We start from the raw sequence: 17,009 nt of genomic DNA, 5'->3' as shown, positions 1-17,009 counted from the left end.
AGGAATGGGTGGATGGATGCAGAGAGAGAGCGATGCAGGCCGGTTCCAACTCTGGCTCGGCTCGGCTCGCAGGTGCAGCAGGCAGGCAGATGGAGGAATGGGTGGATGGATGCAGAGAGAGAGCGATGCAGGCAAGTTCCAACTCTGGCTCGGCTCGCAGGTGCAGCAGGCAGGCAGATGGAGGAATGGATGGATGGATGCAGAGAGAGCGATGCAGGCCGGTTCCAACTCTGGCTCGGCTCGGCTCGGCTCGCAGGTGCAGCAGGCAGGCAGATGGAGGAATGGATGGATGGATGCAGAGAGAGCGATGCAGGCAGGTTCCAACTCTAGCTCGGCTCGGCTCGCAGGTGCAGCAGGCAGGCAGATGGAGGAATGGGTGGATGGATGCAGAGAGAGCGATGCAGGCAGGTTCCAACTCTGGCTCGGCTCGGCTCGGCTCGCAGGTGCAGCAGGCAGGCAGATGGAGGAATGGGTGGATAGATGCAGAGAGAGAGCGATGCAGGCCGGTTCCAACTCTGGCTCCGCTCGGCTCGCAGGTGCAGCAGGCAGATGGAGGAATGGGTGGATGGATGCAGAGAGAGCGATGCAGGCAGGTTCCAACTCTGGCTCGGCTCGCAGGTGCAGCAGGCAGGCAGATGGAGGAATGGATGGATGGATGCAGAGAGAGAGCGATGCAGGCCGGTTCCAACTCTGGCTCGGCTCGGCTCGCAGGTGCAGCAGGCAGGCAGATGGAGGAATGGGTGGATGGATGCAGAGAGAGCGATGCAGGCAGGTTCCAACTCTGGCTCGGCTCGCAGGTGCAGCAGGCAGGCAGATGGAGGAATGGGTGGATGGATGCAGAGAGAGAGCGATGCAGGCCGGTTCCAACTCTGGCTCGGCTCGCAGGTGCAGCAGGCAGGCAGATGGAGGAATGGGTGGATGGATGCAGAGAGAGAGCGATGCAGGCAAGTTCCAACTCTGGCTCGGCTCGCAGGTGCAGCAGGCAGGCAGATGGAGGAATGGATGGATGGATGCAGAGAGAGCGATGCAGGCCGGTTCCAACTCTGGCTCGGCTCGGCTCGGCTCGCAGGTGCAGCAGGCAGGCAGATGGAGGAATGGATGGATGGATGCAGAGAGAGCGATGCAGGCAGGTTCCAACTCTAGCTCGGCTCGGCTCGCAGGTGCAGCAGGCAGGCAGATGGAGGAATGGGTGGATGGATGCAGAGAGAGCGATGCAGGCAGGTTCCAACTCTGGCTCGGCTCGGCTCGCAGGTGCAGCAGGCAGGCAGATGGAGGAATGGGTGGATGGATGCAGAGAGAGAGCGATGCAGGCAGGTTCCAACTCTGGCTCGGCTCGGCTCGCAGGTGCAGCAGGCAGGCAGATGGAGGAATGGGTGGATGGATGCAGAGAGAGCGATGCAGGCCGGTTCCAACTCTGGCTCGGCTCGCAGGTGCAGCAGGCAGGCAGATGGAGGAATGGGTGGATGGATGCAGAGAGAGAACGATGCAGGCCGGTTCCAACTCTGGCTCGGCTCGGCTCGCAGGTGCAGCAGGCAGGCAGATGGAGGAATGGGTGGATGGATGCAGAGAGAGCGATGCAGGCAGGTTCCAACTCTGGCTCGGCTCGGCTCGCAGGTGCAGCAGGCAGGCAGATGGAGGAATGGATGGATGGATGCAGAGAGAGCGATGCAGGCAGGTTCCAACTCTGGCTCGGCTCGCAGGTGCAGCAGGCAGGCAGATGGAGGAATGGGTGGATGGATGCAGAGAGAGCGATGCAGGCAGGTTCCAACTCTGGCTCGGCTCGGCTCGCAGGTGCAGCAGGCAGGCAGATGGAGGAATGGGTGGATGGATGCAGAGAGAGCGATGCAGGCAGGTTCCAACTCTGGCTCGGCTCGGCGGTGCAGCAGGCAGGCAGATGGAGGAATGGATGGATGGATGCAGAGAGAGCGATGCAGGCAGGTTCCAACTCTGGCTCGGCTCGCAGGTGCAGCAGGCAGGCAGATGGAGGAATGGGTGGATGGATGCAGCGAGAGCGATGCAGGCAGGTTCCAACTCTGGCTCGGCTCGCAGGTGCAGCAGGCAGGCAGATGGAGGGATGGATGGATGCAGAGAGAGCGATGCAGGCAGGTTCCAACTCTGGCTCGGCTCGGCTCGCAGGTGCAGCAGGCAGGCAGAAGGAGGAATGGGTGGATGGATGCAGAGAGAGCGATGCAGGCAGGTTCCAACTCTGGCTCGGCTCGGCTTGCAGGTGCAGCAGGCAGGCAGATGGAGGAATGGGTGGATGGATGCAGAGAGAGCGATGCAGGCAGGTTCCAACTCTGGCTCGGCTCGCAGGTGCAGCAGGCAGGCAGATGGAGGAATGGATGGATGGATGCAGAGAGAGCGATGCAGGCAGGTTCCAACTCTGGCTCGGCTCGGCTCGCAGGTGCAGCAGGCAGGCAGATGGAGGAATGGGTGGATGGATGCAGAGAGAGCGATGCAGGCAGGTTCCAACTCTGGCTCGGCTCGCAGGTGCAGCAGGCAGGCAGATGGAGGAATGGGTGGATGGATGCAGAGAGAGCGATACAGGCAGGTTCCAACTCTGGCTCGGCTCGGCTCGCAGGTGCAGCAGGCAGGCAGATGGAGGAATGGATGGATGGATGCAGAGAGAGCGATGCAGGCAGGTTCCAACTCTGGCTCGGCTCGCAGGTGCAGCAGGCAGGCAGATGGAGGAATGGATGGATGGGTGCAGAGAGAGCGATGCAGGCAGGTTCCAACTCTGGCTCGGCTCGCAGGTGCAGCAGGCAGGCAGATGGAGGAATGGGTGGATGGATGCAGAGAGAGAGCGATGCAGGCAGGTTCCAACTCTGGCTCAGCTCGGCTCGCAGGTGCAGCAGGCAGGCAGATGGAGGAATGGGTGGATGGATGCAGAGAGAGAGCGATGCAGGCCGGTTCCAACTCTGGCTCGGCTCGGATCGCAGGTGCAGCAGGCAGGCAGATGGAGGAATGGGTGGATGGATGCAGAGAGAGCGATGCAGGCAGGTTCCAACTCTGGCTCGGCTCGGCTCGCAGGTGCAGCAGGCAGGCAGATGGAGGAATGGGTGGATGGATGCAGAGAGAGAGCGATGCAGGCCGGTTCCAACTCTGGCTCGGCTCGGCTCGCAGGTGCAGCAGGCAGGCAGATGGAGAAATGGGTGGATGGATGCAGAAAGAGCGATGCAGGCAGGTTCCAACTCTGGCTCGGCTCGCAGGTGCAGCAGGCAGGCAGATGGAGGAATGGATGGATGGATGCAGAGAGAGCGATGCAGGCAGGTTCCAACTCTGGCTCGGCTCGGCTCGCAGGTGCAGCAGGCAGGCAGATGGAGGAATGGGTGGATGGATGCAGAGAGAGCGATGCAGGCAGGTTCCAACTCTGGCTCGGCTCGCAGGTGCAGCAGGCAGGCAGATGGAGGAATGGGTGGATGGATGCAGAGCGAGCGATGCAGGCAGGTTCCAACTCTGGCTCGGCTCGGCGGTGCAGCAGGCAGGCAGATGGATGGATGGATGCAGAGACAGCGATGCAGGCAGGTTCCAACTCTGGCTCGGCTCGCAGGTGCAGCAGGCAGGCAGATGGAGGAATGGGTGGATGGATGCAGAGAGAGCGATGCAGGCAGGTTCCAACTCTGGCTCGGCTCGGCTCGCAGGTGCAGCAGGCAGGCAGATGGAGGAATGGGTGGATGGATGCAGAGAGAGCGATGCAGGCAGGTTCCAACTCTGGCTCGGCTCGGCTCGCAGGTGCAGCAGGCAGGCAGATGGAGGAATGGATGGATGGATGCAGAGAGAGCGATGCAGGCAGGTTCCAACTCTGGCTCGGCTTGGCTCGCAGGTGCAGCAGGCAGGCAGATGGAGGAATGGATGGATGGATGCAGAGAGCGATGCAGGCAGGTTCCAACTCTGGCTCGGCTCGGCTCGCAGGTGCAGCAGGCAGGCAGATGGAGGAATGGGTGGATGGATGCAGAGAGAGAGCGATGCAGGCCGGTTCCAACTCTGGCTCGGCTCGAAGGTGCAGCAGGCAGGCAGATGGAGGAATGGGTGGATGGATGCAGAGAGCGATGCAGGCAGGTTCCAACTCTGGCTCGGCTCGGCTCGCAGGTGCAGCAGGCAGGCAGATGGAGGAATGGGTGGATGGATGCAGAGAGAAAGCGATGCAGGCCGGTTCCAACTCTGGCTCAGCTCGGCTCGCAGGTGCAGCAGGCAGGCAGATGGAGGAATGGGTGGATGGATGCAGAGAGAGCGATGCAGGCAGGTTCCAACTCTGGCTCGGATCGCAGGTGCAGCAGGCAGGCAGATGGAGGAATGGATGGATGGATGCAGAGAGAGCGATGCAGGCAGGTTCCAACTCTGGCTCGGCTCGGCTCGCAGGTGCAGCAGGCAGGCAGATGGAGGAATGGGTGGATGGATGCAGAGAGAGCGATGCAGGCAGGTTCCAACTCTGGCTCGGCTCGCAGGTGCAGCAGGCAGGCAGATGGAGGAATGGGTGGATGGATGCAGAGAGAGCGATGCAGGCAGGTTCCAACTCTGGCTCGGCTCGGCGGTGCAGCAGGCAGGCAGATGGAGGAATGGATGGATGGATGGATGGATGGATGCAGAGAGAGCGATGCAGGCAGGTTCCAACTCTGGCTCGGCTCGCAGGTGCAGCAGGCAGGCAGATGGAGGAATGGATGGATGCATGCAGAGAGAGCGATGCAGGCAGGTTTCAACTCTGGCTCGGCTCGGCTCGCAGGTGCAGCAGGCAGGCAGATGGAGGAATGGGTGGATGGATGCAGAGAGAGCGATGCAGGCAGGTTCCAACTCTGGCTCGGCTCGCAGGTGCAGCAGGCAGGCAGATGGAGGAATGGGTGGATGGATGCAGAGAGAGCGATGCAGGCAGGTTCCAACTCTGGCTCGGCTCGGCTCGCAGGTGCAGCAGGCAGGCAGATGGAGGAATGGATGGATGGATGCAGAGAGAGCGATGCAGGCAGGTTCCAACTCTGGCTCGGCTCACAGGTGCAGCAGGCAGGCAGATGGAGGAATGGGTGGATGGATGCAGAGAGAGCGATGCAGGCAGGTTCCAACTCTGGCTCGGCTCGGCTCGCTGGTGCAGCAGGCAGGCAGATGGAGGAATGGGTGGATGGATGCAGAGAGAGCGATGCAGGCAGGTTCCAACTCTGGCTCGGCTCGGCTCGCAGGTGCAGCAGGCAGGCAGATGGAGGAATGGATGGATGGATGCAGAGAGAGCGATGCAGGCAGGTTCAAGTCAAGTCAAGTCAAAGAATTTATATAGCGCACTACATACCCAGAGGGTCTCAAGGCGCTTGAGGAGGGATGGGGAATTACTTGTCAAATATCCAAGTTTTAAGTTGTTTTCTGAATGCTAGGTGGTTCTGGGTAAGGCGAAGGTAAGTGGGAAGTGAGTTCCAGGTTTTAGCTGCCAGGTAGGAGAAGGATCTACCTCCCATGGTGGTTTTGTTGATGCGAGGTACAGTGGCAAGGGCTTGGTTGGAAGAACGTAGCTGGCGTGAGGGGGTGTAGAAGGACAGTCGTGTGTTGAGGCATTCTGGTCCGATTTCGTAGAGTGCTTTGTGTGCGTGGGTTAGGAGCCGGAAAGTGATCCTCTTATTGACGGGAAGCCAGTGGAGGTTTTTCAGGTGACCAGAGATATGTTCTTTACGCGGGATGTCTAATATGAGCCTGGCTGAGGCATTTTGGATTCGTTGGAGTTTTTTCTGGAGTTTAGCGGTAGATCCGGCATAGAGGGTGTTTCCATAGTCCAGTCGGCTCGTGACCAGAGCGTGGGTGACCGTTTTCCTAGTTTCGGTGGGGATCCAACGAAATGTTTTTTTGAGCATGCGAAGAATGTTGAAGCAGGATGAGGAGACGGCGTTGACTTGTCTGTTCATTGAAAGTGAGGAATCCAGGATGACGCCCAGGTTCCGTGCGTGGTCTGTCCGGATGGGTGCATTTCCAAGGGCTTCTGGCCACCAAGAGTCGTCCCATGCGGAGGGGGAGGTACCTAAGATGAGGACTTCTGTTTTATCTGAGTTCAGTTTCAGACGGCTGTGTTTCATCCATTCGGCTACTTCTTTCATACCTTCGTGTAGGTTAGTTTTGGCGGTGCTAGGGTCATTGGTGAGTGATAGGATCAGTTGAGTGTCATCCGCGTAGGAGATGATGTTGAGGTTGTGTTGGCGGGCGATGGCCGCGAGGGGGCTCATGTATACGTTGAAAAGGGTGGGGCTGAGTGAAGATCCTTGTTGTACGCCGCAGATGACTTCAGTGGCCTCCGACTTGAATGGTGGAAGGCGGACTCTCTGGGTTCTTCCGGTGAGGAACAAGGTGATCCATTCTAGTGCTTTTCCTTGGATTCCGATGTTTCTGAGGCGCTGTAGAAGGGTGCTATGGCAGACTGTGTCGAAGGCTGCGGAGAGGTCGAGGAGGATGAGGGCGACTGTGTCTCCGTTGTCCAGTAGAGTTCGAATGTCGTCTGTTGCTGCGATGAGGGCGGTCTCAGTGCTGTGTTTTGCTCGGAAGCCGGACTGTGAGGAGTCGAGGGATTTGTTGGCTTCGAGGAAGGCGGCGAGCTGGTTGTTGACCGCTTTCTCTATGACTTTGGCCGGGAATGGAAGGAGCGAGATGGGGCGGTAGTTTTTTAGTTCGGTGGGGTCCGCTGTGGGTTTTTTCAGAAGGGCGCTGAGTTCAGCGTGTTTCCAGCTTTCCGGGAAGGTGGCGGAGTTAAAGGAGCAGTTGATGACGTCTCGGAGGTGCGGTGCTATGATGGAGTCTGCTTTGTTGAAGATGTGGTGAGGGCATGGGTCTGTGGGGGATCCTGAGTGGATGGAGTTCATTAGGCGGATGGTGTCCTCAGTGGAGATAGGGTTCCAGTCATTAAGGATGTTCGAGGAGGGTGAAGGTCCAGCAGATGGTTGGGTGGGTTGGTCTCCGGGTTGGTTGTCGAAGCTGTTGTGGATGTCTGCAATTTTGTTGTGGAAGAATGAAGCTAGGGAGTCGCAGAGGGCTTGAGAGGGGGTGATGTCGTTAGTGTTGGCCGAGGGATTGGTAAATTCCTTGACGATGTTGAAAAGTTCCTTGCTGTTGTGGGCGTTGTTATCTAATTGGTCCTTGAAGGCGGTTTTCTTGGCCTTTCGGATCAGTTGGTGGTGTATGCGGGTGGCGTTTTTGAAGGCGTCCTTGGTGCTAGTGGTAGGGTCTTTTTTCCAGGTCTTCTCAAGGGAGCGGCAGAGTTTCTTGGATTTCTTAAGATCATCGTTGAACCATGAGGCCTTCTTGCTGCCCAGTTTGCTTTGTCGTTTTTTCAGTGGTGCTAGGATGTCGGCGCTGTTGGATAACCAGAGGGTGAGGTTGGTGGCGGCTTGGTCGGGGTTTGAGGAGTGGGCTGGAGGGTTTAGAAGCAGCGATGAGGAGATCTGGTCGATGGTGATATTGTTCCAGTTTCTTTGCAGAGTTGGTTGGGGATGATTGTTGGGTTTGGGCTTGTTGTAGGTAAAGTGAACGCAGTTGTGGTCAGTCCAGAGGAGAGCCGTAGTGTGGCTGAAGGAGACATGATTGCTGGAGGTGAAGATAGGGTCGAGAGTGTGACCTGCGATGTGTGTGGGGGAAGTGACCAGTTGTTTAAGTCCGAGGTTGGCGAGGTTGTCCAAAAGGGTGGTGGAGTTGCGGTCGTTGTTCTTTTCAAGGTGAAAATTGAGGTCTCCCAGAAGGATGTAATCTTTGGAGGGAAGCGCGTGTGGAGTGATGAAGTCCGTGATGTCCTCGCTAAATTGTGCGCGGGGACCTGGTGGTCTGTAAAGGAGGGTGCCTCTGAGTGTGGTCTTGGGGTCGATGTGGATCTGGAAGTGAAGGTGTTCAGGGTTGGCGAGATTGACGTCAGAGCTGGTAGAGATGCGGATGGATTTCTTATGGACGATAGCGATTCCTCCTCCTGTGTGGCCGGTGCGGTCTTTGCGTATGATCTTATAATCTTCTGGGATGGCAATGGTGATGTCTGGGGCGGAGGAGGCGTTCATCCATGTTTCTGTTAGGAAGGCGACGTCCGGAGAGATGGTGTCTAGTAGATTCCAGAGGTCGATGGCGTGCCTGTGGACCGATCGGGTGTTGAGCAAGATGCATTGTAGGTGGTTGGTGTCGGGAATCTGTGGTGTGATCTTAGCGGGGTTGTTGACGGTGCCGATGAATTTGCAGGAGTAGCATGAGAAAGGTCCATGGGTGTGTCCAGGAGCGGCTTGGACGCAGTTGGGGGAGCGGCCGGGGTTATGGGCTAGGAGGGTGGTGGCATCGTAGGCAATGCGAGGGCTAGGGGGTCTGGCGCTGGGCGCAGACCAGGCGCGGACGGGCGTAGACGGGCTTACCTTTGGCGCACCTTCGGCGCGAGTTGGGCGCGAACGCTGCGCGAAAAGGCGTCAGTCATATGTGGAAGTTCGGAGGGGGAGGGGCGAGGGGGGGGCCAGCTGGGAGGCGGGAGCGGGGTGGGGCTCAGGTCAGGAAGGCTAAACAACAACACATAAACAATTAAAATGGCCGCAAGGGTTCTAGTCACAGGCTTGGGCTCAATGCATGTGAATAGCGCTACGCTGAAGGTAATGGCGCTGGCACAGTCGGGCACAAATTTGCATGCAGCAGTGAAATAATTGAAAGTAGAAGCGCACCTTGGCAGACAAGCGCTGCGCAAAATATCTCGGCAATAATATGCAAATGAGGAGCAGTGCGAAGCCGTCGGGCGCAAGCAATGATAAAATACATGTAGAAGTAAAATTAAGGCAAAGCAGTCTAGCGCTACGATCTATTGGCAGTTGAAATACAATTAATTCTGTGCAAGCGAGCTCTCGGCTCGCAGGTGCAGCAGGCAGGCAGATGGAGGAATGGGTGGATGGATGCAGAGAGAGCGATGCAGGCAGGTTCCAACTCTGGCTCGGCTCGGCTCGCAGGTGCAGCAGGCAGGCAGATGGAGGAATGGGTTGATGGATGCAGAGAGAGAGCGATGCAGGCCGGTTCCAACTCTTGCTCGGCTCGGCTCGCAGGTGCAGCAGGCAGGCAGATGGAGGAATGGGTGGATGGATGCAGAGAGAGCGATGCAGGCAGGTTCCAACTCTGGCTCGGCTCGGCTCGCAGGTGCAGCAGGCAGGCAGATGGAGGAATGGGTGGATGGAGGCAGAGAGAGAGCGATGCAGGCCGGTTCCAACTCTGGCTCGGCTCGGCTCGCAGGTGCAGCAGGCAGGCAGATGGAGGAATGGGTGGATGGATGCAGAGAGAGCGATGCAGGCAGGTTCCAACTCTGGCTCGGCTCGGCTCGCAGGTGCAGCAGGCAGGCAGATGGAGGAATGGGTGGATGGATGCAGAGAGCGATGCAGGCAGGTTCCAACTCTGGCTCGGCGGTGCAGCAGGCAGGCAGATGGAGGAATGGATGGATGGATGCAGAGAGAGCGATGCAGGCAGGTTCCAACTCTGGCTCCGCTCGGCTCGCAGGTGCAGCAGGCAGATGGAGGAATGGAGGGATGGATGCAGAGAGAGCGCGATGCAGGCCGGTTCCAACTCTGGCTCGGCTTGGCTCGCAGGTGCAGCAGGCAGGCAGATGGAGGAATGGAGGGATGGATGCAGAGAGAGAGAGCGATGCAGGCCCTCAGCACGGGGGGGGGCGGCAGTTCCATGGCTCCGGGCGCACCTGCGGGGGCACCTCCTGGCTGAAGACCACCAGCTGGAGGCAGGTGCGCCCCTCCGGCCCGGTGGTGACCCCTCCAGGGGCGGTGGCCCGAGTGACCCCCATGATGGCCTCCAGGGGGGCCCGGGCGGCCTGCAGGGCCTCTGCGTCCTGGGGGTCCACGCTGATGAGGAGGTAGAACCCCTCTTGGCTCCTGGCCTCGCCCAGCGCCAGGTGGGCACGCTCCTGAGTGATGGTGCCGGAGGCGTCCGTCAGCTGCACCTGGAAGTGGCAGCGCAGGTGGACCTGGGGCAGGAAGCGGTCGAGGAGCAGCTTCTCCAGCTCCGAGGCGAGCGCGTGGGCGAAGTCCTCCGGGGTGGCCGCTCCCGCGCCACGGCATGATGGAAGTGGGGCAGGCGCAGCGGCCAGAGCAGCCTCCCGGCCAGGGGGGAGGCAGCGGGCCGCAGCCGGAGGCCTACAGGAGGTCCTGAAGGTCGTCGAGGGGCCGCTCAGAGTTACTGAGGCTGAGGAGCAGGCAGAGCAGGGTCAGAGTCAGTCTCCAGGGGGCAGGGAGAGGCAGCAGGAGCAGAGTCACAGGCAAGAAGGAGAAAGAGCAGGCTCGGTCTCCAGGGGGTCAGGCTCGGTCTCCAGGGGGTCGGGCTCGGTCGTCTCCAGGGGTCGGGCTCGGTCGTCTCCAGGGGTCGGGCTCGGTCGTCTCCAGGGGGTCGGGCTCGGTCGTCTCCAGCGGGTCAGGCTCGGTCGTCTCCAGCGGGTCAGGCTCGGTTGTCTCCAGCGGGGCGGTCTCGGTCTCCAGAGGGTCAGGCTCGGTCTCCAGAGGGTCGGGCTCGGTCTCCAGGGGGTCAGGCTCGGTCGTCTCCAGAGGGTCGGGCTCGGTCGTCTCCAGAGGGTCGGACTCGGTCGTCTCCAGCGGGTCAGGCTCGGTCGTCTCCAGAGGGTCGGACTCTGTCGTCTCCAGCGGGTCAGGCTCGGTCGTCTCCAGAGGGTCGGACTCGGTCGTCTCCAGCGGGTCAGGCTCGGTCGTCTCCAGCGGGTCAGGCTCGGTCGTCTCCAGCGGGTCAGGCTCGGTCGTCTCCAGCGGGTCAGGCTCGGTCTCCAGCGGGCCAGGCTCGGCCTCCAGCGGGCCAGGCTCGGTCTCCAGAGGGTCAATCCGCAGCTGAGTGGATCGGGCTCAGCTGCGCCGGGCCGGGCCTTTATGCAGCTCTAGAGGCTCCCACCTGAGGCGGCTTGAGGCTCCCTCCAGGCCTCTCACCTGCGGCCAGAGCTGGCTCTGTGGGATGGCTGGGAGCGGAGCACCTGGGACGCCCCTCCCCCACCGGCTCCACCCGCGAGAGAGCGCAGGGACCCCTCGGGAGCCCCCGGGGCACCAAAGACACCCCAGCACCCCTCGACGCGTCAACACCCCCGCGTCCGAGAGACACCCCCGACCAAAGAGACCCCCGACCAGAGACCCCCCCCAGGACCAGAGAGACCGCCCACCCCCCATGACCAGAGAGACCGCAACCCCCCCCCCCATGACCAGAGAGACCCCCCCCGACCAGAGAGAAACCCCCGCGTGTGATCTCCATGGAGCCTCCCGCGGACGGCGGTCACCAGAGGAGGTGAGTGTCTTATTGAAAGATGGAGGGGGGAGGTGGGCATATGAAGATGGGGTGCATGTGAGGAGCGGGGGGGCATATGAAGATGGGGGGCATACGAGAAGGGGCAACGAAGAGGGGGGCATATGAAGGGGGGCCTTTGAAGAGGGGGGGCATGTGAAGAGGGGGGCATGTGAAAAGGGGGCATGAAGAGGGGGGCATATGAGAAGGGGGCATGAAGAGGGGGGCATATGAAGGGGGGGCCTTTGAAGAGGGGGGGCATGTGAAGAGGGGGGCATGTGAAGAGGGGGCATATGAAGAGAAGGGGGCATGAAGAGGGGGCATATGAGGGGGGGGCCTTTGAAGAGGGGGGGCATATGAAGAGGTGGTGCATGTGAAGAGCGGGGGGGCATTGGAGGAGCGAGGGGGGGCATATTTAGAGCGGGGGTCACGTGAGGAGCGCGGGGGCAAGTGAGGAGCGGTGGGGGGGCATGTGAAAGGGGGGGACAAATTTATATATAGTTGAAAGAAGCCGAGCCGGTGTTCATTGGCCCGCGGCGGGGTGTGCTCACTGAAACAAATGTATTTCTTCTGCTCGGGGTGGGTACTTTGCCGCCCCCCTCCCCCCCCTGTTGGGGCTGTCGGTTTGTGTCTGAGGGTCACTGTGAGCTCGAGGAACAGTCTGTTCACTTTACAGGGAGTGGGGGGACCCAGGATTGAGCTATAAATGGACACTGTGCCCCCCCCACCCGCCGGGGCCTCCATTTGAATCTTTAATATTTGTTTGAGTAGGAGGGCCCCGGGCCCTTTCATTAAGGCCTCGGGTCCAGCAGTCCAGAGCTGGGACGGGACACTGGACACTTTCACTCCAGGTTTGCACTCAGAACCAGGCAGGGAAGATAATCCGATCCTTGAACCCTGACCTCAGACCTCTGCTGTGTGGGAGAGACTGACCCTTTGAACCCTGACCTCAGACCTCTGCTGTGTGGGAGAGACTGACCCTTTGAACCCTGACCTCAGACCTCTGCTGTGTGGGAGACTGACCCTTTGAACCCTGACCTCAGACCTCTGCTGTGTGGGAGGGACTGACTCTTTGAACCCTGACCTCAGACCTCTGCTCTGCAGGAGACTGACCCTTTGAACCCTGACCTCAGACCTCTGCTGTGTGGGAGACTGACCCTTTGAACCCTGACCTCAGACCCCTGCTCTGTGGGAGACTGACCCTTTGAACCCTGACCTCAGACCTCTGCTGTGTGTGGGAGACTGACCCTTTGAACCCTGACCTCAGACCTCTGCTGTGTGGGAGACTGGCCCTTTGAACCCTGACCTCAGACCTCTGCAGTGTGGGAGACTGACCCTTTGAACCCTGACCTCAGACCTCTGCTCTGCAGGAGACTGACCCTTTGAACCCTGACCTCTGCTGTGTGGGAGACTGACCCTTTGAACCCTTACCTCAGACCTCTGCTCTGCAGGAGACTGACCCTTTGAACCCTGACCTCACACCTCTGCTGTGTGGGAGAGACTGACCCTTTGAACCCTGACAGGAGAAGGAAGAGAGCAGCATTGGAGCGCAGCCAGGGGAGAGCTGGAGGATTGTAGTGGCACGAGGAAGAGAGCAGGATTGGAGGATGGTGGTGGAATAGAAAGGACGGACGGGTACAAGGAGGAGGATGAGCAGGATTGGAGGATTGTGGTGGAATAGAAAGGACGGACGGGCACAAGGAGGAGGAAGAGAGCCGGATTGGTAGATTGTGGTGGAATAGAAAGGACGGAGAGGCACAAGGAGGAGGAAGAGCAGGATTGGAGGATTGTGGTGGAAAAGAGAGGACGGACGGGCTTAAGGAGGAGGAAGAGCAGGATTGGAGGATTGTGGTGGAATAGAAAGGACGGAGAGGCACAAGGAGGAAGAGCAGGATTGGAGGATTGTGGTGGAATAGAAAGGACGGAGAGGCACAAGGAGGAAGAGCAGGATTGGAGGATTGTGGTGGCAGAGAAAGGACGAACGGGCTTAAGGAGGAGGAAGACAGCAGGATTGGAGGATTGTGGTGGAATAGAAAGGAAGGAGGCACGAGGAGGAGTCTTTAGGATTGGAACTAGAGCATCCGCTCACCCGCCCGCCGCTGTGAACAGACTACCACGGACTCGAGGTGCAGTCAACCCTCATTTATTTACATATATACATCCAGGCACAGAGTGCAGTGCGCCTCCGTCCCCATTCAGTCATTAGTGTGGGTGGATGGCCACGATGGAGGCCCTCACCTCCCGGGCGGGCAGCCCCCATGCCTGCTGGTAGAGCTCCCTGGTGGAGCCCCAGCTGCTGTGGCCCTCCAGCAGTGTGCGGACTGCGGCAGCTCCTATTTATTATTTATTTTAGGAATTTATTAAGCGCACTATCACCATTGCAGGCATCCTGGCACTGACTAGATCAGATGAAAATGGAAGCGATCACAGGAGTGTGAATTATCAGGCGGTTACCGTGGGAAATAACCAGGTTTTAATCCTTCTCCTGAATGGGAGAAGTTCAGTAATATGCCTAATCTCGGCCGGGAGCGTATTCCAGAGTTTGGCAGCTGCTACCTCGAAGGATCTGCCTCCGGCTCTGACTTTCCTGAATCTGGGAACCGCTGCCAGCTTGTCCTCAGAAGAACGAAGCTGCCTAGTTGGAGTGTACCAGGCGAATTTCGATTGTAAGGAAGCAGGGCCAATTCCATGAGCCCTAAAGACTATACAAAGGGCCTTGAATTGTATCCTCTGTCTCACCGGTAACCAGTGCAGTTTGCCCAGAGAGGATGGCCCGTGTGCTCTTCTCGGAAGCCCCAAGGCCAGTTTAGCAGCTGCTGATTGGACCCTCTGGAGCCTGTCCAACAGGAACTCAGGGGACCCGAGCAGGAGGGCATTACAATAGTCCAGCCTGCTGAGGATGGTACATCTTACCACTTGGGTACGAGCATGGGTAGGTAAGAGAGGCAGGACTTTCCTTAGGGAGCGGAGGATGGCAAAACAGGCAGTCGTCTTTTGTATATGCGTCTCCATACTGAGCCTTTGATTCAACATGACCCCTAGATTGCGGACTGATTCCACCGGACGGACTATGGTCCCTGTTTCCGGGGGCCAAAAGTTATCTGGAAATGGCCGGGGAATCTTAGTTCAGGCGCTAAAGAGCACCTCCGTCTTCCCCACGTTAAACTGGAGGGAGTTGTCCTTTAACCAACGAGACGTATCACGCAGACAGAGGATCATCTGCGTGTCGTCAGCGTAGTTGACAATCTTAATATTGAAGCTTTTGATGAGTGAAATCAGAGGTCTGAGATAAAGATTAAAAAGGATTGGGCTAATTGCTGAGCCCTGGGGAACCCCATGCAAAATCAGAGTAAAAGCTGACTGAAAAGGGGAGATAGACACCGCCTGCTGACTATCCTGCAGGAATGAGTGAACCACTGCAGCGCCGACCCTCTCACTCCCGTCTCAAACAGCCGCTTCAGCAGAATCTTATGGTTCACCGTATCAAAGGCGGCAGACATGTCAAGCAGGGTCAGAAACGCTGCCTGCCTTCTGTCTGCACGTCTCTGAAGCTCGTCCATAGCGGTGATTAGGGCAGTTTCGGTTCCGTGGGCAGGCCGGAAGCCAAATTGATCAACATCTAGTATTTGGGTCCTGGGTCTGCAGCAGCAGTCCTGCCCGGTTTGGCTTCCCGGTGGTCACCCCTCCGGGGGTGGTGGCCTGATGGGCCCCCCAGATGGCCTCCAGCGGGGCCCGGCCGGCCCTGCGCGTGCTGGGGGTCCAGGAGGCTGCTCAGGTAGACCCCGACCCTGGTGATGGACTCTTGGCTGTAAAGCGGCAGCCCTCGGCGGGCGGGCGGGCGGTGCTACAGAAGAATGAATAAAGGGGGCTCATTGAGGGAGATTTATTGCTGCACATTGGAGCAGCCTGCAGATTCCTGAGTGGCTGGCCAGACAGGCAGGATGGAGGCCCCCACCTCCCGGGGGGGCAGCCCCAGGCCGCCTCATACAGATTGTCCACCTGCTCCCAGGCGCTGTAGTTTGCCAGGTGCATGGCGATGGCCTCCCGGTGGTGTTCCGCCCCCTGGCCCAGCTCCCCGGAGCTATGAAAAACCACCTGGTGGAAGGCGCGGCCCCGCTGCCCGGTGATGGTGCCTCCGGGCGCGCTGACGCTCTTGTCCACCAGAATGGAGCGCTGGGATGCCTATTGGTAACCAGGCGCTATATAAAACTCAGAATAATAATGTCACGCAGCAGAGCCTGCCTGGCCCGCAGGGCCCGCATGTCCCGCAGGTTGCGGCGGATGGTAACATAGACCCCCATCCTGCTGGTGCTTTCGGCGAAGGCCAGGTCGACTCTCCGCGACTGGTGTTGTTGCGCGGTGGTGATGGTGGCGGCGGCTGTGGTCAACCTGGCCTGGTAGCGCAGCCGGAGGTGGAGGTGCAGGTAGCAGTGGGCCTCCAGCAGGGCCGCCAGCTCCTTGTGGAGGGCGAAGCTCAGCCCGCCCTGGGTGGCCAGCAGGGCCTGGAACCGCCGTTCACGCAGCACGGCCTGCTGGAGGTGGGCCAGCACCAGCTGGAAATGGGCCTGGTCCAGCGCCTCCAGCAGGCGGTGCGCCAGGGCCTGCAGCATGGTCGGGGGCAGCAGGCCGCAGTCACAGGCCTGGAGCAGCAGCGGGGCCACCTGGAAGGCCCAGTGGGGGAGCAGCAGGGTCTGAGGGCAGGCAGCAGGGTCTGAGGGCAGGCAGCAGGGCCCGAGAGCAGGCAGCAGGGCCCGAGAGCAGGCAGCAGGGCCCGAGAGCAGGCAGCAGGGCCCGAGCGCAGGCAGCAGGGTCTGAGGGCAGGCAGCAGGGTCTGAGGGCAGGCAGCAGGGTCTGAGGGCAGGCAGCAGGGTCTGAGGGCAGGCAGCAGGGTCTGAGGGCAGGCAGCAGGGTCTGAGGGCAGGCAGCAGGGCCCGAGAGCAGGCAGCAGGGCCCGAGAGCAGGCAGCAGGGCCCGAGAGCAGGCAGCAGGGCCCGAGAGCAGGCAGCAGGGCCCGAGAGCAGGCAGCAGGGCCCGAGAGCAGGCAGCAGGGCCCGAGAGCAGGCAGCAGGGCCCGAGAGCAGGCAGCAGGGCCCGAGAGCAGGCAGCAGGGCCCGAGAGCAGGCAGCAGGGCCCGAGAGCAGGCAGCAGGGCCCGAGCGCAGGCAGCAGGGTCTGAGAGCAGGCAGCAGGGCCCGAGCGCAGGCAGCAGGGCCCGAGCGCAGGCAGCAGGGCCCGAGCGCAGGCAGCAGGGCCCGAGCGCAGGCAGCAGGGCCCGAGCGCAGGCAGCAGGGCCCGAGCGCAGGCAGCAGGGCCCGAGCGCAGGCAGCAGGGCCCGAGCGCAGGCAGCAGGGCCCGAGCGCAGGCAGCAGGGTCTGAGCGCAGGCAGCAGGGTCTGAGCGCAGGCAGCAGGGTCTGAGAGCAGGCAGCAGGGTCCGATGTGTTTGGTTGGAAAGACGATATTTTGTTTTACGCTTTGTGGTAAGAATGTGTTTAAAGGTTATGTATGTCCCTGAGAAGGCAGAAACTGGTGGAACACAAGATTCGGAGATGTGCTAGGATGCACTTAACTATCATTATCCATATCGGAGTGGCATGTCAGATGTCAAAAGCCTGTTATAGTATGTAACTAGTTGGGACCCTCAGAAGTGAACGTAAGTCCTCTATTAGCCAGCGGTTTGTGGCAGACCTCTTCAGTACATTGCTTATTTCCTGTGGACTGATACAGGAGTGGGGATGGACATGGCCCATAGCAGTTTTGTTTCACGT

This window comes from Lissotriton vulgaris, chromosome 12 (assembly GCF_964263255.1).
Source record: "Lissotriton vulgaris chromosome 12, aLisVul1.2, whole genome shotgun sequence".
NCBI lineage: Eukaryota > Metazoa > Chordata > Amphibia > Caudata > Salamandridae > Lissotriton > Lissotriton vulgaris.
This window is presented reverse-complemented; position numbering follows the sequence as displayed.